The sequence below is a fragment of the Mixophyes fleayi genome, chromosome 2 (assembly GCF_038048845.1).
Source record: "Mixophyes fleayi isolate aMixFle1 chromosome 2, aMixFle1.hap1, whole genome shotgun sequence".
NCBI classification, from domain to species: domain Eukaryota; kingdom Metazoa; phylum Chordata; class Amphibia; order Anura; family Limnodynastidae; genus Mixophyes; species Mixophyes fleayi.
Genome location: NC_134403.1, coordinates 250,601,200 through 250,623,605, shown reverse-complemented (window position 1 = coordinate 250,623,605; position 22,406 = coordinate 250,601,200). Strand labels below are relative to the sequence as shown.

General features: G+C 44.3%; 1 protein-coding gene across 1 annotated transcript in view; it reads left to right on the top strand.

The window, feature by feature from the left end:
* The window catches only part of FGR (FGR proto-oncogene, Src family tyrosine kinase), a 161,240-nt gene that overhangs the window by 37,418 nt on the left and 101,416 nt on the right, over positions 1–22,406 (top strand). The window lies entirely within an intron of this gene.

Below are 22,406 nucleotides of genomic sequence, written 5' to 3'. Positions count from 1 at the left end.
ATCTTCTATATTCAAAGGAAAATGTACTTTTAGGATGATGATGAGGGTGATGATTGGTTACCATTGAGGAAGATGAACACTGTTATCCAAATGACCATGACTCATTTGTTAACATCCCTATCTAATCTCCATTTGAACAACTAACAACCAAAATGTTAATATTTGTTGGGGCCCGAACAAAGTAAGCACTTAAGCCACAAAAGGGGCAGTGCATGTCGCTAGAGTGCTTGGTTTGTTAACCTTTATGTCCTTTTCAATATATAGGTGGGTGGGTGGAAAATGCCATCTTGCATGGTTTTGGCTCCTCCACTTTCCCCCAAGAATCTTCTGAAGTTTTCATTGTAGCACATTCTTGTGCCAAAATTAGCTTTTTTTGGGGGAGTTTTTATAACTTATTGCAATGCCTAACAGTTTTCAGCATGTTACTAGTGCTGCCATCTGTCAACTGACTGCTTGTTGGGTGACCAATAGGCCAATTTCTTTCTCTTAATTTCTCAAAATGTGGACTTTCAAATTCAATTGCATTGTCTTGTCAAGACAAATATTTGGTAACCAACCAATTCTGCATCAATGTGAGTTATACATGTTAGGAACTCCCAAGTCAGTACAGTGAAACTCGGGAACTACTCAGAAGGCCAGGTGTTCGCTGGAGCCCCTAGTGGTGGGGACAGACTGGGCTGCGGGCCGACTGAGGGTCGAGTAGCGTTTACTGACTTAAAGGAGTTTCCCAGAAGTGGAGTGATTGGTGGACTGTAGTATGAGAAGAATCCTAGGTCAAAAGGTCACAGGCACAGATGCAATATCCAAGGGCAAGCGAAGGGTCAAACTCACAGGCAGAGAAGCAAAATCCGAAATCCAGGCGATGGTCAAGGTCAGAAGAGAAGGGTCACAGGTCCAATAACAAGCAGGGGTCAAACACGGGTGATCAAATCTAAGGTAGCAGGAACCAAAACGGATAGCACAAGCAGGCAGCAGGACTGAGGACAGAACGCTATAACCGGCAATGAGGCAGCAGACCTCATTGCCTTAAATACCAATACAGACCAATCAGTAGCTGGATACACTGCTGCAGGCTAATTACTCATACAGAGCAGGGCCAATCAGGGCTTGTCCCTGAAATACACAGATGCAGGCTAATGCCTGTAATATCAGCCCACTAGTTAAATTAGCCCACAACCTGCCTATCATGCGCATGCGCCTGCCTACCGCCGGGACACAGCGCTATTGTAGAGGCGTCCGGCTGTTGCCTTGGTGACGGCCGGGCAGGAAGAGGAAATGATGTACCGGTCATCATGGTGACGGCCGGGACGCCAGGGCACACGGGAAGCGAGCCGCGGCGGCTGTGAGTACCGCCGCGGCTCGTGACAATACATACTTACTTGTGTGGGAAGGTCAACTATTACCCAATGTGAAATGTCTGGTTTACATAGTTTTTACACTTAACTAATATAACATATATGTATAATTTATACATTCCATATTTATATATATTCCATGTTGCTATATACAACATATTATTGGGCAGCACGGTGGCTTAGTGATTAGCATTTCTGCCATACAGCAGTAGGGTCCTGAGTTTGATTAACGACCATGGCCTTATCTGTGTGGAGTTTGTATGTTCTCGCCGTGTTTCGGCTGGTTTCCTCTGGGTGCTCCGGTTTCCTCCCAGACTCCAAAAAACATACTGGTAGGTTAATTGGCTGCTATCAAATTGCCCTTAGTCTCTCTCAGTCTGTGTGTGTAAGTTAGGGGATTTAGATTGTAAGCTCCAACCTCGGTGATGCCGACACTGCAGAGAGCACATTTCGGTGAGAAAGGGCATCTGCATTTTTGTGTAGACTCCTTAGGTTATGCTCCACTGTGAAGTGGTAGGGCTGCAGCGCTAGGAACCACCTAGTTACCCAGGCATTCACTTCCTTGTTTCTACGCATCCACTTCTGTGGTGCATGGTCAGTGACCAAGGTGAATTCCCTACCCAGGCGGTAGTACCTGAGAGCCTCGGTGGCCCATTTGATAGCTAGGCACTCTTGTTCCACCGTGGAGTATTTCTTTTCCCTTGGCAGAAGTTTGCGGCTCAGATAGAGGATGGGTTTCTCTGACTCATCAAACCTCTGCAAGAGCACGGCACCGAAACCTACTCTGCTGAAATCCGGTGCTTGGAGTATTGGTGCCGAACACAGAGCCTCTCGAAGATCTCGCCAAACAGTCTCCGCTGCTTCCGACCAGACTAACTTGTCTGGACAAGCTTTTTTTGAGAGCTAGGTAAGAGGAGCAGCCCTGGTTGCAAAATTAGCCATAAACCGGCGATAGTACCCAACTAGACCCAGAAAGGTTCTCAGTTGGGTATTCCGCACAGGCTTGGGCCAGTCTCTGACAGCTTTTACTTTGTCAACTTGGGGTTTGATCTGACTTGTCCCACAACATACCCTAAGTATTTGGCCTCACGCATGGCCAATGCGCATTTCTCCAGATTAACACTGTCTCCACTTTGGGTAGATGTGTCTCCCAGTCCTGGGAGTGGATGACTATATCATCTAACTATGCAGCTGCATACTCCTGGTGTGGTTTTAAGAGACGATTCATGGCTCTTTGGAAGGTGGCGGGAGCCCCATGTAGCCTGAAAGGCAGAACTTAGTTCTGGAATAACCCATCTGGGGTTGAAAAGTCTGTCTTAGCCTTAGCAGACGGCGCTAGGGGAATCTGCCAGTAGCCTTTGGTTAGATCTAACGTTGTGAGGTACCGACTATTAGCTAAGGTTTCCACTAATTCATCAATTTGCGGTATAGGATATGTGTCAAAATGGGAGACTTCATTTAATTTCCTAAAATCGTTGCAAAAACGAATACTCCCGTTTGGCTTGGCCACTAATACAATGGGGCTATTCCAGTTGCTATTGGATTGCTCAATGATATCGAGGCCCAACATTTTTTTAATCTCCTGTTTCAAAGCTACACGTCTAGCTTCAGGAATGCGGTATGGTCTTACTCTTACCCCCACCCCTGGAGGTGTAACTATGTCGTGTTCTATGAGCTTGGTACAACCTGGCACCTCAGAAAACATGTCAAGGTTCCTCTGAACCATTTCTCAGTCTGTCGTCTCAGCACTGGCGACAGATCGTCCCTTATGGACCAACGCGTCTTGTAGCTCCTGCCTATCATGCCAAGATTTCAGCAAGTTGACATGATATGTCTGAATAGGTTTTTCCCTGCCATCCTGCCTGACTTTATAATTAACAGGCCCCACAGCCTCAATTACCTCATATGGCCTCTGCCAATGGGTGAAGAGCTTACTCTCTTGTGTGGGTACCAGGACCAGAACTTTGTCACCTGGTTAAAAAGCCCTAATTACAGCTGAATTATCGTAGTTTCTTTTTTGTCTTTCCTGTGCCTCATACATATGTTGTTGTACCAACGGGGTGATCTTTTCCAACCTGTCATACAACTAGGACACAAATTGGATCACATTGGGATCTTTTGGACTCTGTTGCTCCCAGCCCTCCTTGAGAACATCCAAAATGCCCCTTAGCTGCCTGCCATACAACAATTCAAAGGGGCTGAACCCTGTAGATGCTTGAGGGACCTCCCAAACTGCAAATAATAAATAGGGTAACAACACATTTCAGTCCCGTATTTCCTGCACCACTGCCTTTCTCACCATGTGTTTGAGTGTCCTATTAAAACTTTCCACTAACCCGTCAGTTTGCGGGTGATATACTAATGTGTGTAACGTTTGAACTCTTAACAACCGGCATAGCTCTTTCATTAGACAGGACATAAAGGGAGTACCCTGATCAGACAAGATTTCTTTGGGGATACCCAACCTGGTACAGTACAGAAGGAGTTCTTTTGCTATTGTACTGAACTTTATATTGCGCAAAGGTATAGCCTCGGGATACCTGGTGGCATAATCCACTATGAGCAATACATACTGATGGCCACGAGCCGACTTCTCTAATGGGCCTACCAAAGCCATACCAATACGATCAAACGGGGTCTGCACCATAGGGATAGGAACTAGCGGGGCCCGGTAGTCTGGTTTCGGACATGTTCTCTGACATACTGGACACACCCGGCAAAACCTTTTTATTTCCTCGTATACTCCTAGCCAATAGAACCAGAGCAATATCCGCTCCCGTGTTTTATCTTCCCCCAAGTGTCCCCCACACAGATGTGTATTTTCAGCTTTGAGAACAAGTGGTGTATGGATTTGTGGCACTAACAATTGCTCTACAGTTCTACCCTGTACATTAGCAACTCTATACAAAGGATTATTCTTTATCATATAATAGGCAATACCTTCCGCAGGCTTGTTAGCCTTGTCTACCTCATTAATCTCAACTACATTCTTATAGACATTAGCTAAGGCCTAGGTTCCCAAACTGTGCGCCGTGGCTCCCAGGGGTGCCGCGGCGCTGTCACAGGGGTGCCGTGGACAGGAAGAGGGGAAAAAAAGCAAACAAAAAAAACTTACCAATCCGGCGGCGCACGGGACCCAGCATCCTCCTCTCTCCTCGCTTCTCACTGAATGTTAGGCGTGACGTCATCACGCCCGACATTCAGTGACAAGCAGCAGGAGAGAGGAGGATGCTGGGTCCCGTGCGCCACCGGTGTGTACGTTTTTTGGGTTTTTTGTTTTTTTTTCTCTCTTCCTGTCCATGGCGGGATGCAGAGAGGGCAGAGCGAGGGGGAAGAGGGGGCAGAGTGTGTGGAGATGATGCAGGGGCACAGAGTGAGTTAGCTGTAAATTATTCTTTGACAGATATATAATTGAAAAAAATCTATAAATATATTATTTTCCCTTGGATTTATGTGTATTTTTGCATACAACTAAATAAGTATTTCTGTCCTGACCTAAATACTTATTAAGTTTTTTGACCCAGCTACTCATAAAATGGGACTGTACGGTAATTATTTTGGAGGGGTGCCTTGAAAAAATTATAGAGACTCTAAGGGTTCCGCGAACTGCAAAAGTTTGGGAACCACTGAGCTAAGGTAACATCTCCAAGTTGGTCTTGGCTAAAGTCTCTTAGTGGAAACAAGTTAAACAATCCTGGCCAGTCTATGTCTTCATTGGGAGGCGTAGCCGCTTCACCCGAGGTCTCGCCAACGAACAATGCCAGGAATTGGTTCTGCATTGGCACTTGTGCAGCTCTCCTTTGTCTATACTCCAACCTCTTAGGAGGTGTATTTTCCTGAACTGTCTGGTTCAGGTTTCATTGTAGATGATGGCACTTTCCATTTTCTGTTCACTCAAGCTCCTCCATCAAGGCTGGACTTTCGGCAGTTGCTTAAATTGTGAACGTGTCCAGCTGGATTCGCTTCTGGAGGATCTGCTTGAACAGTGGAAAGTCTCTGTCCAGGATTAAAGGGTATGGAAGTTTTGGGGCAATGGCCGCTATCAATGTTAGTGTCTGTCCATTCACAGTGACAGGCAAGGGTCCTGTCATATTCCTCAGCCATCCCATGGACACAGAGTACCTTCACTTTGGGCAGATTATGCGTCAATTTCTCTGGTAAAATGGAGCTGGAAACCAAGGACAGTTCACTACTCGAATCTACCAGAGCCAGCACCAGATGGTGATTCATAAACACAGTCACACGGAACAAGCAGGACTTCACAGTAACCGGACTCATAGTACAGCAGCTCGGATAGGTTGGTTTTGTGTGTGCGCTAGTGAACAATCCAAAGCTTCGACTAACGTTGGGCACTGAGCCCTCAAATGACAGGCTCTTTGCACTCGAAGCAGATTGGACTTAATACAGGTTTGGCTGCCTTTTAATCTCTCCTCACCCACATCCGGTACACTGTTCCATATGCCAGATTTTGACCGAAGCACAAACTTTGGAGACAGCAATGGAGGTTTGGGCGCTGTATCTCTCCACTACAGCAACCAATATCTCATACGACTGAGGGTCCGCCTGCAGTGCCCACCTTTGGAGCCCTCGGTCCATACCCCGAATACAATAGTCAATGGGCAGAATTTGTATCATTCTGCCCGCATTGTTCTTTTCTGGCTGCGACCACTTCTTTAGTGTTCTACAAGTTCAGCAAGCTGAGCCCGAACCGGTAAATCTTTGGAGAGTCTCCAGTCACGATATCATTGGGCCTCCCCTGTTCTGGAGACTCCAACCCTCGCCAAGATGGCGGTTTTAAGCCGCTGATAATCGCCAGCCTGGTCCTCATCTAGGTCTATATAGGTGCGCTGTGCTTCTCCTGAAAGATAGGGAGCCAAGTGTTCGGACCAACGCCTAGGGGGCCACTTGGCTGGGGTAGCGGCACGCTCAAAGGCTATTAGATATGCCTCCACGTGATCATCAGAAGTTCATTTCTGTAGCGTGGGGGTAGCTGGAGCCTCCTTGTCCTGTCTCCCCTGAGCCATCTCCTCACTGAGAAGACGGGTATTTTCCTCCTACACTGCTGCCACATTCACTAGGGTTTTTAAAATGTCTTCTATTTTCACAGCAGTTTGTGCTGGGAAGTGGAACCTAGCTTCTCTCAGCATTCACAGGCAAGTTACAAAACTGTGTGGACCAGACCCAATTCACAACTCAGTGACCCACAAGGTGTGGCAGTACAATTACCCCCTTTTTGTTCCAAGCCTGACATGTGTTTTAGAAACCTTCACTGGTAAATAGCAAACAAACCCAAAAATTACTTTTTTTTTTTTGGAACACACCCAACTCACAGTTTGAACCTTTAACAAGTGTGCAGGGGCAGGGGGATAATCTCCCACCCCCCCCCCCTACCCCCGAGCCTGGCGCATAGTCGGCTGCCTGGGTCACTGGACCATCTGCATTTTTTTCTTTAAAATGGGCTGCTGAGTCGTGCCTTGCCCGCCGGGCTAAAACTTGCCAGTCCTCCCCTGCAAGTGTGGCACTACAATGACCAACAGTGTTTTAAACCTTTGCCTTTTTTTGCAACCAAAACAGCTGTTAATCAGTTCCCAGTATACAGGTTTGTCCCTCCACCTCAAAAAAATTTGAAGCAAAGCATTACAACAATTTGATGTATTCTAGTGATTTCTAACAGACTTCACTCGCCACCTTTGCGTCTGGAAGCTGGGAGGACGGCTGTGTTTTAGCTGTCCTACACATTTCACAATGACACCACATCTCATACAGGTTTGCTGAATCATTTCACTGTTTATTAGCAGTTGCCATGATGGCTAAACAGTTTCAGCGATGGTAAAGAAGTCATATCCAGCTAAAGTATCACAAAATCTCCCAGCACCTACATCTGGCTAAACAATAGTTCCCTGACTGCTAGCCGGCCCCTTACTGGTATCGGTGGTCCCGCTCACAAATACAAACAGTGGGCCAGATTCATTAAGGATCTTAACTTAAGAAACTTCTTATTTCAGTCTCCTGGACAAAACCATGTTACAATGCAAGGGGTGCAAATTAGTATTCTCTTTTGCACATAAGTTCAATACTGACTGTTTTTTCATGTAGCACACAAATATCTACTTTAAATTTCAGTGTACAAATAAGCTATCAAGTATTTGTGTGCTACATGAAAATTTGCACCCCTTGGATTGTAACATGGTTTTGTCCAGGAGACTTAAATAAGAAGTTTCTTAAGTTAAGATCCTTAATGAATCAGGCCCCATGTCTTTATCCTGCACCCAAGCACTACAAACAAATCACAGCAAACAAACCAATTACACACATGTTGAACATCTGTGTGTGTAGAGGATCCCAGGGTAAATTTAACCCTATCTGCAGCCTGCTGCTGCAGACTAGCTGTGTTTTTACCTATCTTCTTATAGGGGAACTATGACAAATATGCCTCTTAGCCACAATATATATATATATGCCCATCATTGTAAAACACAGCATGTTTACTGTGATGGGACCGGGCCAAACTGCCAAGATAACATCTCCCACCAGCCCATCAATCTGTAGGGATTATTGAGCTGTCACCCCAGCACCATGTCTCAAATTGCACTTAGTGGACAGGGGGGAGAACTTATTGTGGACACATGGTGGAGTAACAAGGAAGGGACAGGAAGTGAGGGACAGCTGGAAGCCCTGGCAGGTAACAATAGATTGAAAGAGGTTACTCTAAAGCTGGGTACACACTACACGGTTTTCGTCCAATAACCGGCTCAATCAGCTGACATACGATCAATCGTTCAAAAGTCGGCTCAGTGTGTGCAGTGACATGATGGTCGAAAGTCTGCCCAAATGGATGATTGTCGCCTCATTTGGTTGGTCGTACCGTTTAATATTTTTGTTCCAATCTCGTTTATGCTGTGTAGTGTGTATAAACTTCCGACCGATCCACAACAATCCTCCGATACTTCCTCGACCTTGGGGGCGTGTGTATGTAAAATTTTTGATGTCTGTCCCAGTCCCACGTGGGGCGAAATCCGCATATCACTGACTAGTGTTTTGTATAGATGTATATTGCACCTGTCTGCAGACCATAAGGGATATAGGTTGACTAACCGGCGTCCCATGCAGTGAGCTAATAAAGAAAGACTCTGAGACAAGTATTTGGCAAAATTATTTCGGTCACAGCTTTATTAAACACTTCCAAACTTGGCAGACAAGCGGCGTGCATGGCTAATAAAATATCTCACCTTTTCCAGTTCTATCTGGAAAAATGGGGCGTGTTTGCCTACTACCATGTAGGCACCGCAACAACGTCCACTTGAGACCAGCCCCTTGGCATTAATCACCCTCCAATTGCTGAAACCTGGCACGCCGCTGGTATTGGCCCAACCGTTGAAGCTGGAACCAGGCATATGGCCGTCTACCCAGGGCGATACTGCCTGGTGTTCTCTCTAGAAAAATATTACCACCTTTTCCAGTTCCATCTGGAAAAATAGGGCGTGTTCTGCCTACTTCCATGTAGGCATCGCAACAACGCCCTCCGGAGACCAGCCCCCTTGGCATAAATCACCCTCCAATAAACCTGGCACGCCGCCAGTATTGGCCCAATCGTTGAAGCTGGAACCAGGCGTGCGTCCGTCTTCCCTGGGTGATACTGCCCGGCCCTGCTGGCTCCCCACTTCCTATGCCTTGCTCGCCGCTTACCCGCCCTTCCAACTGTGACAAAGCAATTTGAGCATAAATTAGATTCACAAAGCATACAATGACAACAACATAACAACATTACATGTCAAGCATTTACCAAGATTACATATATAAAGTGCTTGATATATAGTATATATTTTACCTCTTGTTTTTATTTATTTTTAAGGAAATACCTGCATGTACTGTAGGGGATGGGTGGGTGGGAGACTGAAAAACTGTGTATAATAAGCTTCCTTCCCCCTCTCCTTTAACTACTCTCACCTTGTCCTGCCTTTTGTCTCGCCCCCTGCCCCCTCCTTTCCCTGAGTGGCTACCTGCACTGCTCAGCTGTAACAAAATAGGACGGACTTCCTTGTCTGCACCCCCCTTTATTCATGTCACTTGCATCGGTCTGCCTAGCGACCATCCTCCCTTATTCCTCTTCGGCGCTATTGCTGCGCCTGCGATTCCTTTAAGGGATATAGATCGACTAACCGGCGTCCCATGCAGTGAGCTAATAAAGAAAGACTTGTTTCGGTCACAGCTTTATTAAACACTTTCAAACTTGGCAGACAAGGCGTGCATGGCTAATAAAATATATCACCTTTTCCAGTTCCATCTGGAAAAATGGGGCGTGTTTGCCTACTACCATGTAGGCACCGCAACAACGTCCTTGTCACTCACCGGACTGTTAGTGCCTCTAGGTTGGGACATGGGTCTCTCTCGCTCCTGCCGGCGCCTCTCCTGAGCCGCGGCCGTCCGCCATCTTGACTAAGATTGCGCATGTGCAGAAACCCTGAACTGTTAATACCTCGCCTCTAGTCTCATTGGTTAATTAATCACCTCTCAGTACTTAAGGCACCTGTTGTCCTATTACCTTTGCCTGTTCTTGGTTCTCATTCCTTGAGACTCTGAGGTGTTTCCTGTTTCTGCTCGTGTTATCCGTTACCTGCCTGCTTCTGGACAAGTCTCCTCTCCACATCGGTAGTAGAACTTACCCGCTGCAGACTACTCTCGTTACCTCCGTTACCTGCCTGCTTCTGGACAAGTCTCCTCTCCACATCGGTAGTAGAACTTACCCGCTGCAGACTACTCTTGCTACCTCCGTTACCTGCCTGCTTCTGGACAAGTCTTCTCTCCACATCTGTAGTAGAACTTACCCGCTACAGACTACTCTCGCTACCTCCGTTACCTGCCTGCTCCTGGACAAGTCTTCCCTTCACATCAGTGGTACAACTTGCCTATTGCAGACCACTCACGTTACTCCGTTCCATGCCTGCGCCTGGACAAGTCTTCCCTTCACATCAGTGGTACAACTTGCCTATTGCAGACCACTCACGTTACTCCGTTCCACGGCTGCACCTGGACAAGTCTTCCCTTCACATCAGTGGTACAACTTGCCTATTGCAGACCACTCACGTTACTCCGTTCCACGCCTGCACCTGGACAAGTCTTCTCTACACATCAGTGGTAAAACTTGCCTATTGCAGACCACTCACGTTACTCCATTCCATGCCTGCGCCTGGACAAGTCTTCCCTTCACATCAGTGGTACAACTTGCCAATTGCAGACCACTCACGCTATTCTGTTACACATCTGCGCTGGACAAGTCTTCTCTACATATCCGTGGTGAAACTTACCAGCTGTAGACCATTCATGTTTCCTTGTGATATAGCTACTACTCTGTATGGTACCTATTAGCTGGACTAAATTCTACAAGTGCCTCTGTATTGTAGCTGCAAGTCGCTGACTTTTCTACTATATTGTTGATTGGTCTTTGCCTAACGTTATCCAGTTATCAAGTGCTGGCCTGCTATATGCTACCTGCGTGCTAAGGCACTTGGACTCTTTTCTCATTTTAGCCTGTTTACTAAACTGCTGTACCATCACAGTTCCACGGTGCCAAGACTCAGCATTTATACTATTGACATTCCTTTCCTCTATTCTACTGTATGGTTCCACTGATTCACCACACTACCCAGAGGTCCGCACTTCTGGTAAGTGTAGCTACACCTGGTGAATTCTGGGTAAAACTCCTAGTGCCCGTGACAGTCCTCTTGAGACCAGCCCCTTGGCATTAATCACCCTCCAATTGCTGAAACCTGGCACGCCGCTGGTATTGGCCCAACCGTTGAAGCTGGAACCAGGCATATGGCCGTCTACCCAGGGCGATACTGCCTGGTGTTCTCTCTAGAAAAATATTACCACCTTTTCCAGTTCCATCTGGAAAAATAGGGCACGTTCTGCCTACTTCCATGTAGGCACCGCAACAACGCCCTCCGGAGACCAGCCCCCTTGGCATAAATCACCCTCCAATAGACCTGGCACACCGCCAGTATTGGCCCAATCGTTGAAGCTGGAACCAGGCGTGCGTCTGTCTTCCCTGGGTGAAACTGCCCGGCCCTGCTGGCTCCCCACTTCCTATGCCTTGCTCGCCGCTTTCCCGCCAAGCAAGGTCCTCATGACCCTGTCCATGGGGACCGAAGCCCCCCACCGCTACAACCTCCTGCAACAACAACCTCCAAAGCGCCTCCTGCATATTGTTAAACATATCAAGTGCAACCACTTAAAGGTGCACTCCGTCACTCCTATGAAAACCTGCACAATTGAACCAAGATTTTTGCTTCTGCTGCTGCCACGGGAGGTAATAAACAGGTTTCACTTTATTTCTCACCCTATTAATGCCTGCCCCTGACATGTCTGATCCTAGAGCTCCACTTCTCAAAATACTTAAGCACAGTCTCCAACTCACACAGCCAATTCTTACACTGATCTGACTCTGTTGGCCCTGCCACCCAAACCATGCACCACTTATTTGCATCCTGTGCTTGATTCAAAAATACCGCTGCTATAATAATATAAAGGCTTTGAAAAATGCACCTGATACTGAACAGGCCATAGGCAAACCCTTGTCTATGAAATAATATCCATCAGATTGAAAAACCCATCAACATAAAGCTGTCAACATTTGAAAGGCAGACTGTATGTCTAATTTTGCCATGAGGGGCCCTTTTTCCATGCTTTTTGACCATTTTTACAGCACAGACAAAGGATTGATATTGGGCCAAACACTTTTCCTGTCCAGCGCCTCGCTAACCGATGCCCCTGCCGGGTAAGATAAGTGCTGGATCAGCCTAAAATTTTCTGCTGCCTTCTTAGGATCCAGCCCCAGATGCAAAAATTACTAAATTCTAACCAGGAGACTCCTAGAATGGGCCAGCCATTTGGTTCAACATTAGCTCCTTGACAATCTTATCCCTGACTATTGCAGATTGCATGTTAATTGACTTCAAATTCCTGTGAAACCCCCCCACCCCTCGCCCACCCCCTTGGGGGGGGGGGTGTTTCTCGTAACAGAAATACTTAAACCTTCCATAAAAACAAAAAACAAAAACTTGCCTGCAACAAATGCCACAACTCAGCTTCTTCTCTTTTTGGATACCTAGCCAGCCACTCTAGCATCCTGCTCACCTTTACTGGCCTCTAAACTTTATTGCTGCACCATTCTTTTCCACTGATGAACCACTGTGATCTTAGCCAAATATGTATCCCGTACTCCGAAACTTATGGGCCTCTGCCCCTTGTGATTTCAATCTAAAAGCCTCGTCATATCTCCACCCTACCGACCCCCCATATTCTCTGTAAACTGAATGAATAAAGTTTATGTACTTTACCATACACATTGCAATGCCTGGGAATGCCCCCATGTAACAACCAGAGTACACAAACATCCTGCTCAGCCAATTATCTATAGTTTCGTACGCATCTGCTTGCGCTGCTCCCTCTCTTTTTCCTTGGGTCCCACCTCGGTTAATGTAAATAGATCGACAAAATTACCCTTATCAGTTTCCTTCGTTGTGTGTTTTGGCAAATGTCCCATCACTTCGCTCAACTCACAACCGACAGCTACGCTTCCCTGTACGAACAAACTTTCTTTCTGCGACTCCAGTCTCCACCTGCACGAGTCTATTCCTTACCGCCTCCACCCCGGGGCCCACTAGCTTCTTCTTCCTCCTATTATCCCTTACCATGTGCTGCTGCTCCTTCAACGACTTATACATCTGCTCACACTCCGACTTGGATGAACTATCGTCACCTGCGACCTCTCAATCCCTATAAACATCCCTTAATCTTAATATTTGCATTACCTACATCCTTATCAACAATTGTACGTTACAATTTTACAAACGTTATTATTAATCTCACCTTCCCTTGCCATGCGATGCATGTTCTTCTGGCCGTGCTGGAAATGGCGTCAGCCATAGATGATGCCCCGCCCACTGCGCTGGATGTGTCACAAGCTCTCCGGTGTACTTCACCTGTAATCCAATGAATGACCTTTTGGCTGCGCTGGAAATGGCGTCAGCTGAAGATAGTGCACCACCTGCTGCGCTGGACATGGCGTCAGCTTTTTCGTGCACCCTCCCCTGTAATCTAATGAATGGCCTTTTGGCCACGCTGGAAATGGCGTCAGCCGTAGATGATGCCCCCCCCACTGCGTTGGACATGGCGTCAGCTTTTCGGTGGATCTTCCCCTGTGAGATGATGCAAGGTCAGCTGTCCGATGTGCTGGTGTTGGAGTCCTCGCTGGACCGGTCGTGAACTCTGTTATGTTAATTAACAGCTTCTAATGATTCACTTTGAGCAGGGTTCCAACCTGCGCGGGGAGACCCCATTGCATTTCAAGTCCAACGCCTTAACCACTCGGCCCTCACAGCACCACGCTGCTATTGCTTAACACCTTGAAAGCCAGATCTTGGTATGAGTGTGTCGGGTGGCTCACGGATGAGGTTTTAGCTGTATGGTGCAGACTTGTGTACTTTTTGCCACGAGATGTGCTAAGCTCTCCAATCAGCAGGACTTCTGAAAAAGATGCTGTAATATTTTTCAGTTATGAGACAACTTTAATGGTACGTAGGCAAATTTACCGGCCACAGGGTCCTTTTGTAATATTAACTTATTAGTGCTATGCAATATTTTAGCAGAGAATTTGTATATTCGGGAATAATAGCACTTGTAATTAGATGTAATAAGACACCTCCCAGCACTATGTCCTTGTCCTCAAGTGCTTGCATGGCCATAAAACTCCCAGGAGAATAAACAAACATATTGCACAAAGGGGTTTAGCTTGCATCTTATGCTTATAGGTGTGATGTGACAACCCCCCATTAAGTTTGTGCTAGCCAACATATTAAAAACCATGCAATTCAATATTTATAATATCTTACAGACTTCTGACCACACAGGATGAATTTGTTTGAATCAATAGCAAAATCAGAGCAATGGGCATGTTAACTGCGTTATAACGCTACTACGGTATTTAACCATATTAAATAATCTACAGCCTTCACTGACGTACCTATTATTTGGTTACTGTTCTACATCAGTATTTTACAAATTACACATATATATGCCTGCTATACTTAGCCCAACACCATAACATATATGCACTATTATTAATGCTGATAAAGAGTCCATCTTATAAGCGATGACTTCAATGCTGCTAATGATATATTTTAAATGAGTCTAACCGCGTAATAAATTAACCTGTGCAGCATAAATATATTTGCATTCAACTTGTAATGAAAATGCATTTGGTGGTGGAACCTTGAATACATTTAATAGTCTTACAGTATAATAATAAATAATATATGTATGCAGACCTGTACCTAATGTCTGTAATATCATAAGTATCAGTAAGGTAGTATCCTATATCTATATATATATATCACCGTAGTAATAGTAGTAATTTAAGGCAGAGTATCTATAAAACAGCACAGGACAGACATGTGACCGGGAAGTGGACAGAATAGATAAAGGAAAAGAACCCACAGCATGTATATATTTTGAGCGACTAAAAATCTTACTATTAAGAAATAAATGTATATAATAACATATATGATGATTCCTTATTGTAATTGTAACCACAGCCTGGATATAACCTTGTCCCCTCCTAGTAATCAGCCCGATCAACATACAATTTTACTTCCTGACTCCTAACTAACTAATCACCTCCAACAAAAGAATGTCTGAGAAACGGAGAGGCTAATTGTTAGTACCATCAGCATGTTGCTCTATGCCTGAAGTATATCAACAAAAATAAAACAGACAAAAAAAAAACCAAAAAAGAGTCCAAATTGTGTCCCTGAACTAAGCAATTGTGCCTCTGCCTTGACCCACCTTAGATAGTATTATTTTGTTACACACATTAACTTGCAAGTCTCCTAACCCAGCCTCTCTGCTTAACAATTGCTATCTGAGTACAATACAATTCCTCTAATATTTATACTTTAGTTCATATTACATAGATTACTTATTTTAATGAATTTATTTTGTAGTATTAAAAAGACACACAATGCTAAATTAGTCAAAATAAAATTAATGATTTTTTTTTTTTTTTTTTAAAAGTTCATCGTTTAAAATTTCTTTATCTTTTATTTGAATTTCTGAATTAATATTTACCAGCCCCAGGGCTGATGGCCTAGAGCCTCTAGTTCTTCCTATGTTAAATTAAAATCCTTGGAGGTCCATAGGGTTGCTCAGATTCCTTGCAAGAATGAAAAACTGTGTATAATAAGCTTCCTTCCCCCTCTCCTTTAACTACTCTCACCTTGTCCTGCCTTTTGTCTCGCCCCCTGCCCCCTCCTTTCCCTGAGTGGCTACCTGCACTGCTCAGCTGTAACAAAATAGGACGGACTTCGTTGTCTGCACCCCTCTTTCTTCATGTCACTTGCATCGGTCCGCCTAGCGACCATCCTCCCTTATTCCTCTTCAACGCTATTGCTGCGCCTGCGATTCCTTTTACACTTGTATAAAGCACGTGTGTTATTACCCTTTGCGTCTATGTCGGCAATATATTCATATTTACTCTTTATACACTTAAACCTTTATAACCTATTAAAGTTATATTAACCTTTATTAACTTATAATTGGAAATTACCCAGAATAAACCACACAGTGTTCAAGCAACATTTTTATTGCAGGAAAAAGGTACAAAAATTTTAACACACACAGCTGTCTGAAAGATCCGCATGAGAAGTGAGCGCGCCCAAACCAATCAGAGCGCAGAGTACTGCAGAGTATTATTTTTAGTATTTAGTATTTTTAAAGGTGCTACTGGTTTGTGGCAGAACAGGTCTTGATGTCGCTTGGGTTTCTATTCCCTTTGATTTCTTTATCTACGATACAAAGAAATAAAAAAATGTTTACCATTTAACTTCCGTATCTGTAATTTATATTTAACAACATAAATACTCTCATTTTCTCACCTTTCACACTGCTCGAGATCAGTTTATATTTTGGTCCCTGAGGCGAAATCGCAATAATAGCGGGTATAACCTCCATACATTCTGGAAAACCGGCACCATTTTGGTTATTATAACGGTACAGGTATGTGCCCAAAGCATTTAGTTGTCTACACATGTTCACTGAAATACCTCCGTGTAGAACTTCTTTAGTATATTTTTCTTTTCCAATTTTTTCTTGTTTGCTAACAGGTGTAACATTAGTGGTATCAGTGGTATCTAAACAGGCCTTCTCACCGTTAATTCTTCGTTCTGACATAAAAAATTAGGTTACAAATTAGGCGTTTACATTTCTTTATGTGACACTAGAATGAAATTAAGTCCTTCTAACAGGTATACTACACATGCTACTGACCTTTTTTAATGTCGTTGTCGTCCTGGTCCAGTACTTTGACCATCATCTCCACCTCTCTTGGGCTCATTGGATTTGCTCTTTGCTCTTCTTGAGTATCTCCATCCCCCACCTTAACTTTTCCAACTTTTTTGGCCCTTCCAGCACCATCTCTGACTCTATCTCCGTCTCCGTCTCCATAGCTGCAACCCCCACTGACACCTTCTCCTCACCCGCAACCCCCACTGACATCTTTTCCTCACCCGCAACCCCCACTGATACTTTCTCACTCACCATCTTCTGACGCTCCTCGCGCCAAACACAAACAGGTTCCTCTGTCATTTTATACACTCAGACATGGGCATTTGTTTCTGCTGTGGACCAATCAGCACGCCGAGAACGGAGCATTCCATTACATATGAAGGGATTTTATTATTAGGTAATATTCATTGCATTGCACTTTAGCAGTTAAATGTTTTTCTAAATTTAATGTATATTACTAAACTTCGATTTTATAGAAATGAATAAAGAGACAGTGTTGCCTTCTCTTTTAATGCAGCTTTGGCTGTTAACTATAGCGAAAGCTCTGCCCCTTTATGCTAATGTATTTGGTATCTCGTTACATTTCCCGCAAATGTTGCTGCAGTGTGTACGAAATTAAAATCATTGCTCATGTCAACATGGCTGTAAAAAGTCGCTAAAGGGACGTCCGCCCTTCCGTTTATCGTCCTAAACAAGGCTGTTGTGTATGCAGTCCATGGACCGAGCGATCGGACCATCGATCGCATGTAAAATCGCTCGCCATAAAAAGTTGGTTGAAATTTCTGTAGTGTGTACCCAGCTTTAGGAGGGACTGTGTGTTATCCAAAGATAAGTAGTACCCATTGTCTTCCATAGGACTGGCCCAGATATTGTGGCAGGGACACAGCATGGGAGTTACTGTGGAAGGCCAGATCATCTCCACTCCCACTCCAACCTCCTTGCCCAGCACCCACCAATGTTTAAGAAGGAGAGCACCAGGGGTTTGCCTGGCGAGGGAAAAACACTGTGGGAATTTTACCATGGGTATAAGGAGCCTCTCCATGGGGAGAGATTCATTCTGAGGATTGATTCATGTAAGGTGTGGGGCTGACTGGTGTTGAGGTTCTGTTCTCTACCAGCAAACCTGGTGACCATCACTGTCCTGTACCTGGCAAAGCAGGCTGTTGCTCAATCTTGGGACCTGTCATCACCTCACTTCATCAGAAGATACTTGTCATGTACTGGGTAAATTCATGTGCCCACAGGAATGGGGAGACTAATATCCAGAGCCCAACAATGCTAGTGAAAAGTTGGCCAAGCCGGGAATAACAAAATACCAAGACTCTCTGGACTTGTCTGTTGACAGACTCTTTTGCCTGTGGAACTTCTGCACGGCTAAGAAGGGTGGGGAACCTTGCTGAGACTCCTACTTATACTGGTGATCTACTGACCTATTGTTTATTGTATGCAGTTTTACATTCTGTTGTTTTACTGTAAGAAAATTAAAGTTAGAATTGTATCTTCGTTCTCCTCCTTGCCTGTGTGATTTCTGAAGGTAAGGTGGGGACAGGTAACCTAGTGAACTTTAGTTCTAAAAACCCAGTATTCTCACATTTACTAAAAGATCATTGAGATTTGTCTGTTGCTAAAATGCAGAACATATGTCTCCATTTCTCACACTCACCCACTCTTCCTTCCTCCACAAACAAAATAACTGCGTCTTGAATTATGTCATATTTAGTCTTGTTTTTTTTAGAAAGGTCAGAAAGTTACTCGGAAGCTAGTGTTTGGGATCCCTGACCATTACCATCTCAGTCTTGCTACTTACCCAGGCACCACAAATATATAGACGCCCCAGCCCTTCACTAACCAGCCTGGTGCAGGTATTCACTATAACAAACTATAACCTGTCAAATGTTTATCTTGGGCCCACCATTCCTTAAGAGAAGAGTTTATTTACTTGAAAAACTTCAAGCAAAGGTTCAGTGTTATGTACTCTTTGACCAGCATACATATATGGATCAAAGAGTTATGGTTGTGAATATTATAGATTTAGAGTTCCCTGGTTGTAGTTAAAATGTGCGCCCCTAAGTCTTATCCCTCTCATTCATTTTAAAATTACTGTGGGCAGAGAGAGAGAAGTTTTATAATAAACCACCACACCTGTTTTAGTGTGGTAGATTTCTTGCAGGTGGGTAGTAAGCTTTGAACAGGGTGTTTCCAGTTACTGCAGGTCAGAATTTCAGCTGTAGACTGTAGATGATACTGTAACTTTTACTATACTGTAAAAAACAAATTTAGAACAACAATTTTAAGTATAAGAACTGTATATCAGTGGTGTTGTGATGCAGTGATCTCACTTGAGAAATGACAACGCTGCATGGCAGCCTACAGCTGCACTGCCCGTACACCATATGACCAGCACCCTGACAACGCAGTAGTGATGTATGACACTTCAGGTCTTCTGGAGCAGCGTGATTGAATACCAGCAGCATGTTTGAATTCTACAGGGCCCCAAAAGATTACAGTTACACTAATAGCTGCGGGGCACTGACACTGCCCCTCCAACATGACTGGCCCAACAACAGATGTCCCCGCCGTCCCTTAAGTGGTGGAAAGAGTCCTCAAGCAAGCAACGCGAAATATTATAAGACATATACTTATAATATTCATGATTTTAACTATTGAAGCTGTGCTCAGAAAGAGCAGCATCGTGGGCTGTCAAGCGCTGACACACTCACCATGGTGGGCATATACTGGACAGTAGTAAGCAAGAGGCCACTGTCACCGCCCAGAATATCTCACACCCCACTCATTTTCCCCATCCCCCCTGTTGACTGCTCCTCACCTCCCAAATGCCCTCCTAGTGAAATAAAATGGTAAACAATGAGTTTGGGAGAGTTTTTATTTTTAATAAAATGCTTTTTTTACATTGTAGGCCTGATTCAGCAAGGAGAGCAAAGCAAAAAAGGAGTAACTTTTTTATGTTGCATTGGAGGGGGAGGTAAATTTAAAATGTGGAGGCAGATTTTTAGATGGGGTAGAGTATCTCCTCGATCATCTTTAAATTTCAGTGTAAAAATAAAGCATTAATTATGTGTGTGCTACATGAAAAAGCAACCAGTATTTTGCTTACATGCAAAATAATAAATTAATTTGCACCCCTTGCATTGTAACATGGTTTGTCCAGGATAACCTTTTTTTTGCCTTGCTCTCCTTAATGACTCAGGCCCACTGAGTGCAATGTGTGTTTGTTTCAGAATGCGCATAATTTGGATATGTGCACGCCAGAAACGTATCTGAAGAAACATGTGCTGATGAATTTGGGTTTAGATCTGCTCAGCGGTAGTACACAAGACACTGCAGGATACGACCAATCCCTATGTGGAATATAAATTTGCAAAAGAATGCACAGAAAATAAAATCAGTTAATATCACCTGTAAATATTATAGGCATTATTGAAAAAACAGTTAACTAAAAAAAAAGTCTATTTATTTTTTTGTCCATGAAATACATTAGGATGTCCTTAATGTCTACTGAAAATAAAATACATTTTACAGTCACATCGCCTCCTTATCCTCATCAAAAGGGACGGGCTGGGCCAGGGGGGCAGGGAGGGGCCGGACACGAAAAGGCAATTTTGGGCCGATACAGGGACCGGCCAAAGTTTCTATTACTTTGTGGCTGGCCCCTCCTCTGGGACCAGCCACAAACCATCACTGGCTCCGCTTGTCTCTCCCCTCCCTCCCCGGTGTCACATAGGACGCGCACCACTTGACAGGTGCCGTCCCATGTGTGAAGATCAGCTCTCTCGCGGATGAAACAAGGTAAGTGGTGTGTGTGTGTGTCAGTAAAGTGTGATGTCAGTACAGTGTGTGTGTGTGTGTGATGTCAGTACAATGTGTGTCAGTAAAGTGTGTGTGTGATGTCAGTACAGTGTGTGTCAGTAAAGTGTGTTTGAAATGTCAGTAAAGTGTGTGTGAGATGTCAGTAAAGTGTATGTGAGATGTCAGTATAGTGTGTGTGTGATGTCAGTACAGTGTGTGTCAGTAAAGTGTGTGTCAGTATAGTGTGTGTGTGATGTCAGTACAATGTGTGTCAGTAAAGTGTGTGTGTGATGTCAGTACAGTGTGTGTCAGTAAAGTGTGTTTGAAATGTCAGTAAAGTGTGTGTGAGATGTCAGTAAAGTGTATGTGAGATGTCAGTATAGTGTGTGTGTGATGTCAGTACAGTGTGTGTCAGTAAAGTGTGTGTGTGGTGTAAGTACAGTGTGTGTCAGTAAAGTGTGTGAGATGTCAGTATAGTGTGTCAGTAAACTTTGTGTGTGATGTCAGTACAGTGTGTGTGAGATGTCAGTAAAGTGTATGTGAGATGTCAGTACAGTGTGTGTCAGTAAAGTGTGTGTGAGATATCAGTACAGTGTGTGTCAGTAAAGTGTGTGTGAGATATCAGTACAGTGTGTCTGTGGAGTATGTCATTATAATGTGTGAGGGAAATGGGGTCTTAAATTAGTGTGGGAGGTTGGAGGGGGCTATTGCCTGTGTATTTGTCTAAAATGATAACCATGTTACATCATAGGGGCCCTCTGTCTAAAGTACGCCCTGGCCCCCGAGCTCTACTCCTCCATCCAGTACCATCCCTTATATTATTTGGTTTACGTTAACCCTAAAACAAATAACCCCAGGCGCGGGCTGGCAGATTTCAGACGGGGGGCGCACAGGCGGCCGCATCCCATGACACGGGATGCGGCCGCGTCATTGATGACGCGGCCGCATCGCGTGTCATGTGATGCAGCCGCCTGTGCGCTGGCGCGGCCGCATCCCGTGTCATGAGATGCGGCCGGCCCTAACAGCGGTGAGTCTGAGCGGCCCTGCCCCAGCCTGCCCCTGAATAACCCTATTAGTCTATAGGGCTTTTTGCTTTTTGATAGATTCCATTATAATCAGCCAGGTGTGTTTAAAAAACAATAAAATGCAATATAAATTGTGGTCTGTTTTTTTGTTGCATTATTTATTTTTATTATTTAAGATTTTTTATTTTTAATAATAAAGTATCGCTGGATTAAGCAACACTAAAATAGCCTCTTTTTATATTGATCAATATATATTGTCCCGAAAACCACCCTTTAAAAATGGGCCGCTACTTATGGACCAGTGCTATTTGCTTGCCCCCCAGGCTGAAGTCTGCCAGCCATCCCCTGTCCAAAATGTACTTGAATGCCCCAGATCTGCCTCTAAATGCATATGGTGCTGCAAGTTGCTTAAAACTCTCAAACCTGTTTCATTTTACTGTGCATGCCTAATGTGGAAAACTTTTGCAACTGCAGATGGACTCACTTTCAAATCATTGCCTTATTCTCTTGTATAATCAGCATTAGGAAACGGTTGCTAGTTGTATTTTTGTTTTCTTACTGTGATCTCATCTTCTAACCATTGTAAAGCTGTTCATCATACCATTTCACAAGACACAATTGTTTAATGCATTATTCCTTTGAAAAAGCTTTCTACACACACTTTACTGTTAAGCAAACTTTAGAACTCAGATACTGCAATACATGCACTCCTATATATCATGCAGACCTCAGTTTGTGTCCATATCTGGTACTACATTAGCCATCTATTTGTTATTTGTGAGATTCTCTCAAAGGAATTGTGGCTGGATCACTTATAAATAACTTATTTGTGGCTGAATCATGTAGAATAATTTATTGTAGAAATGTATTTTAATTA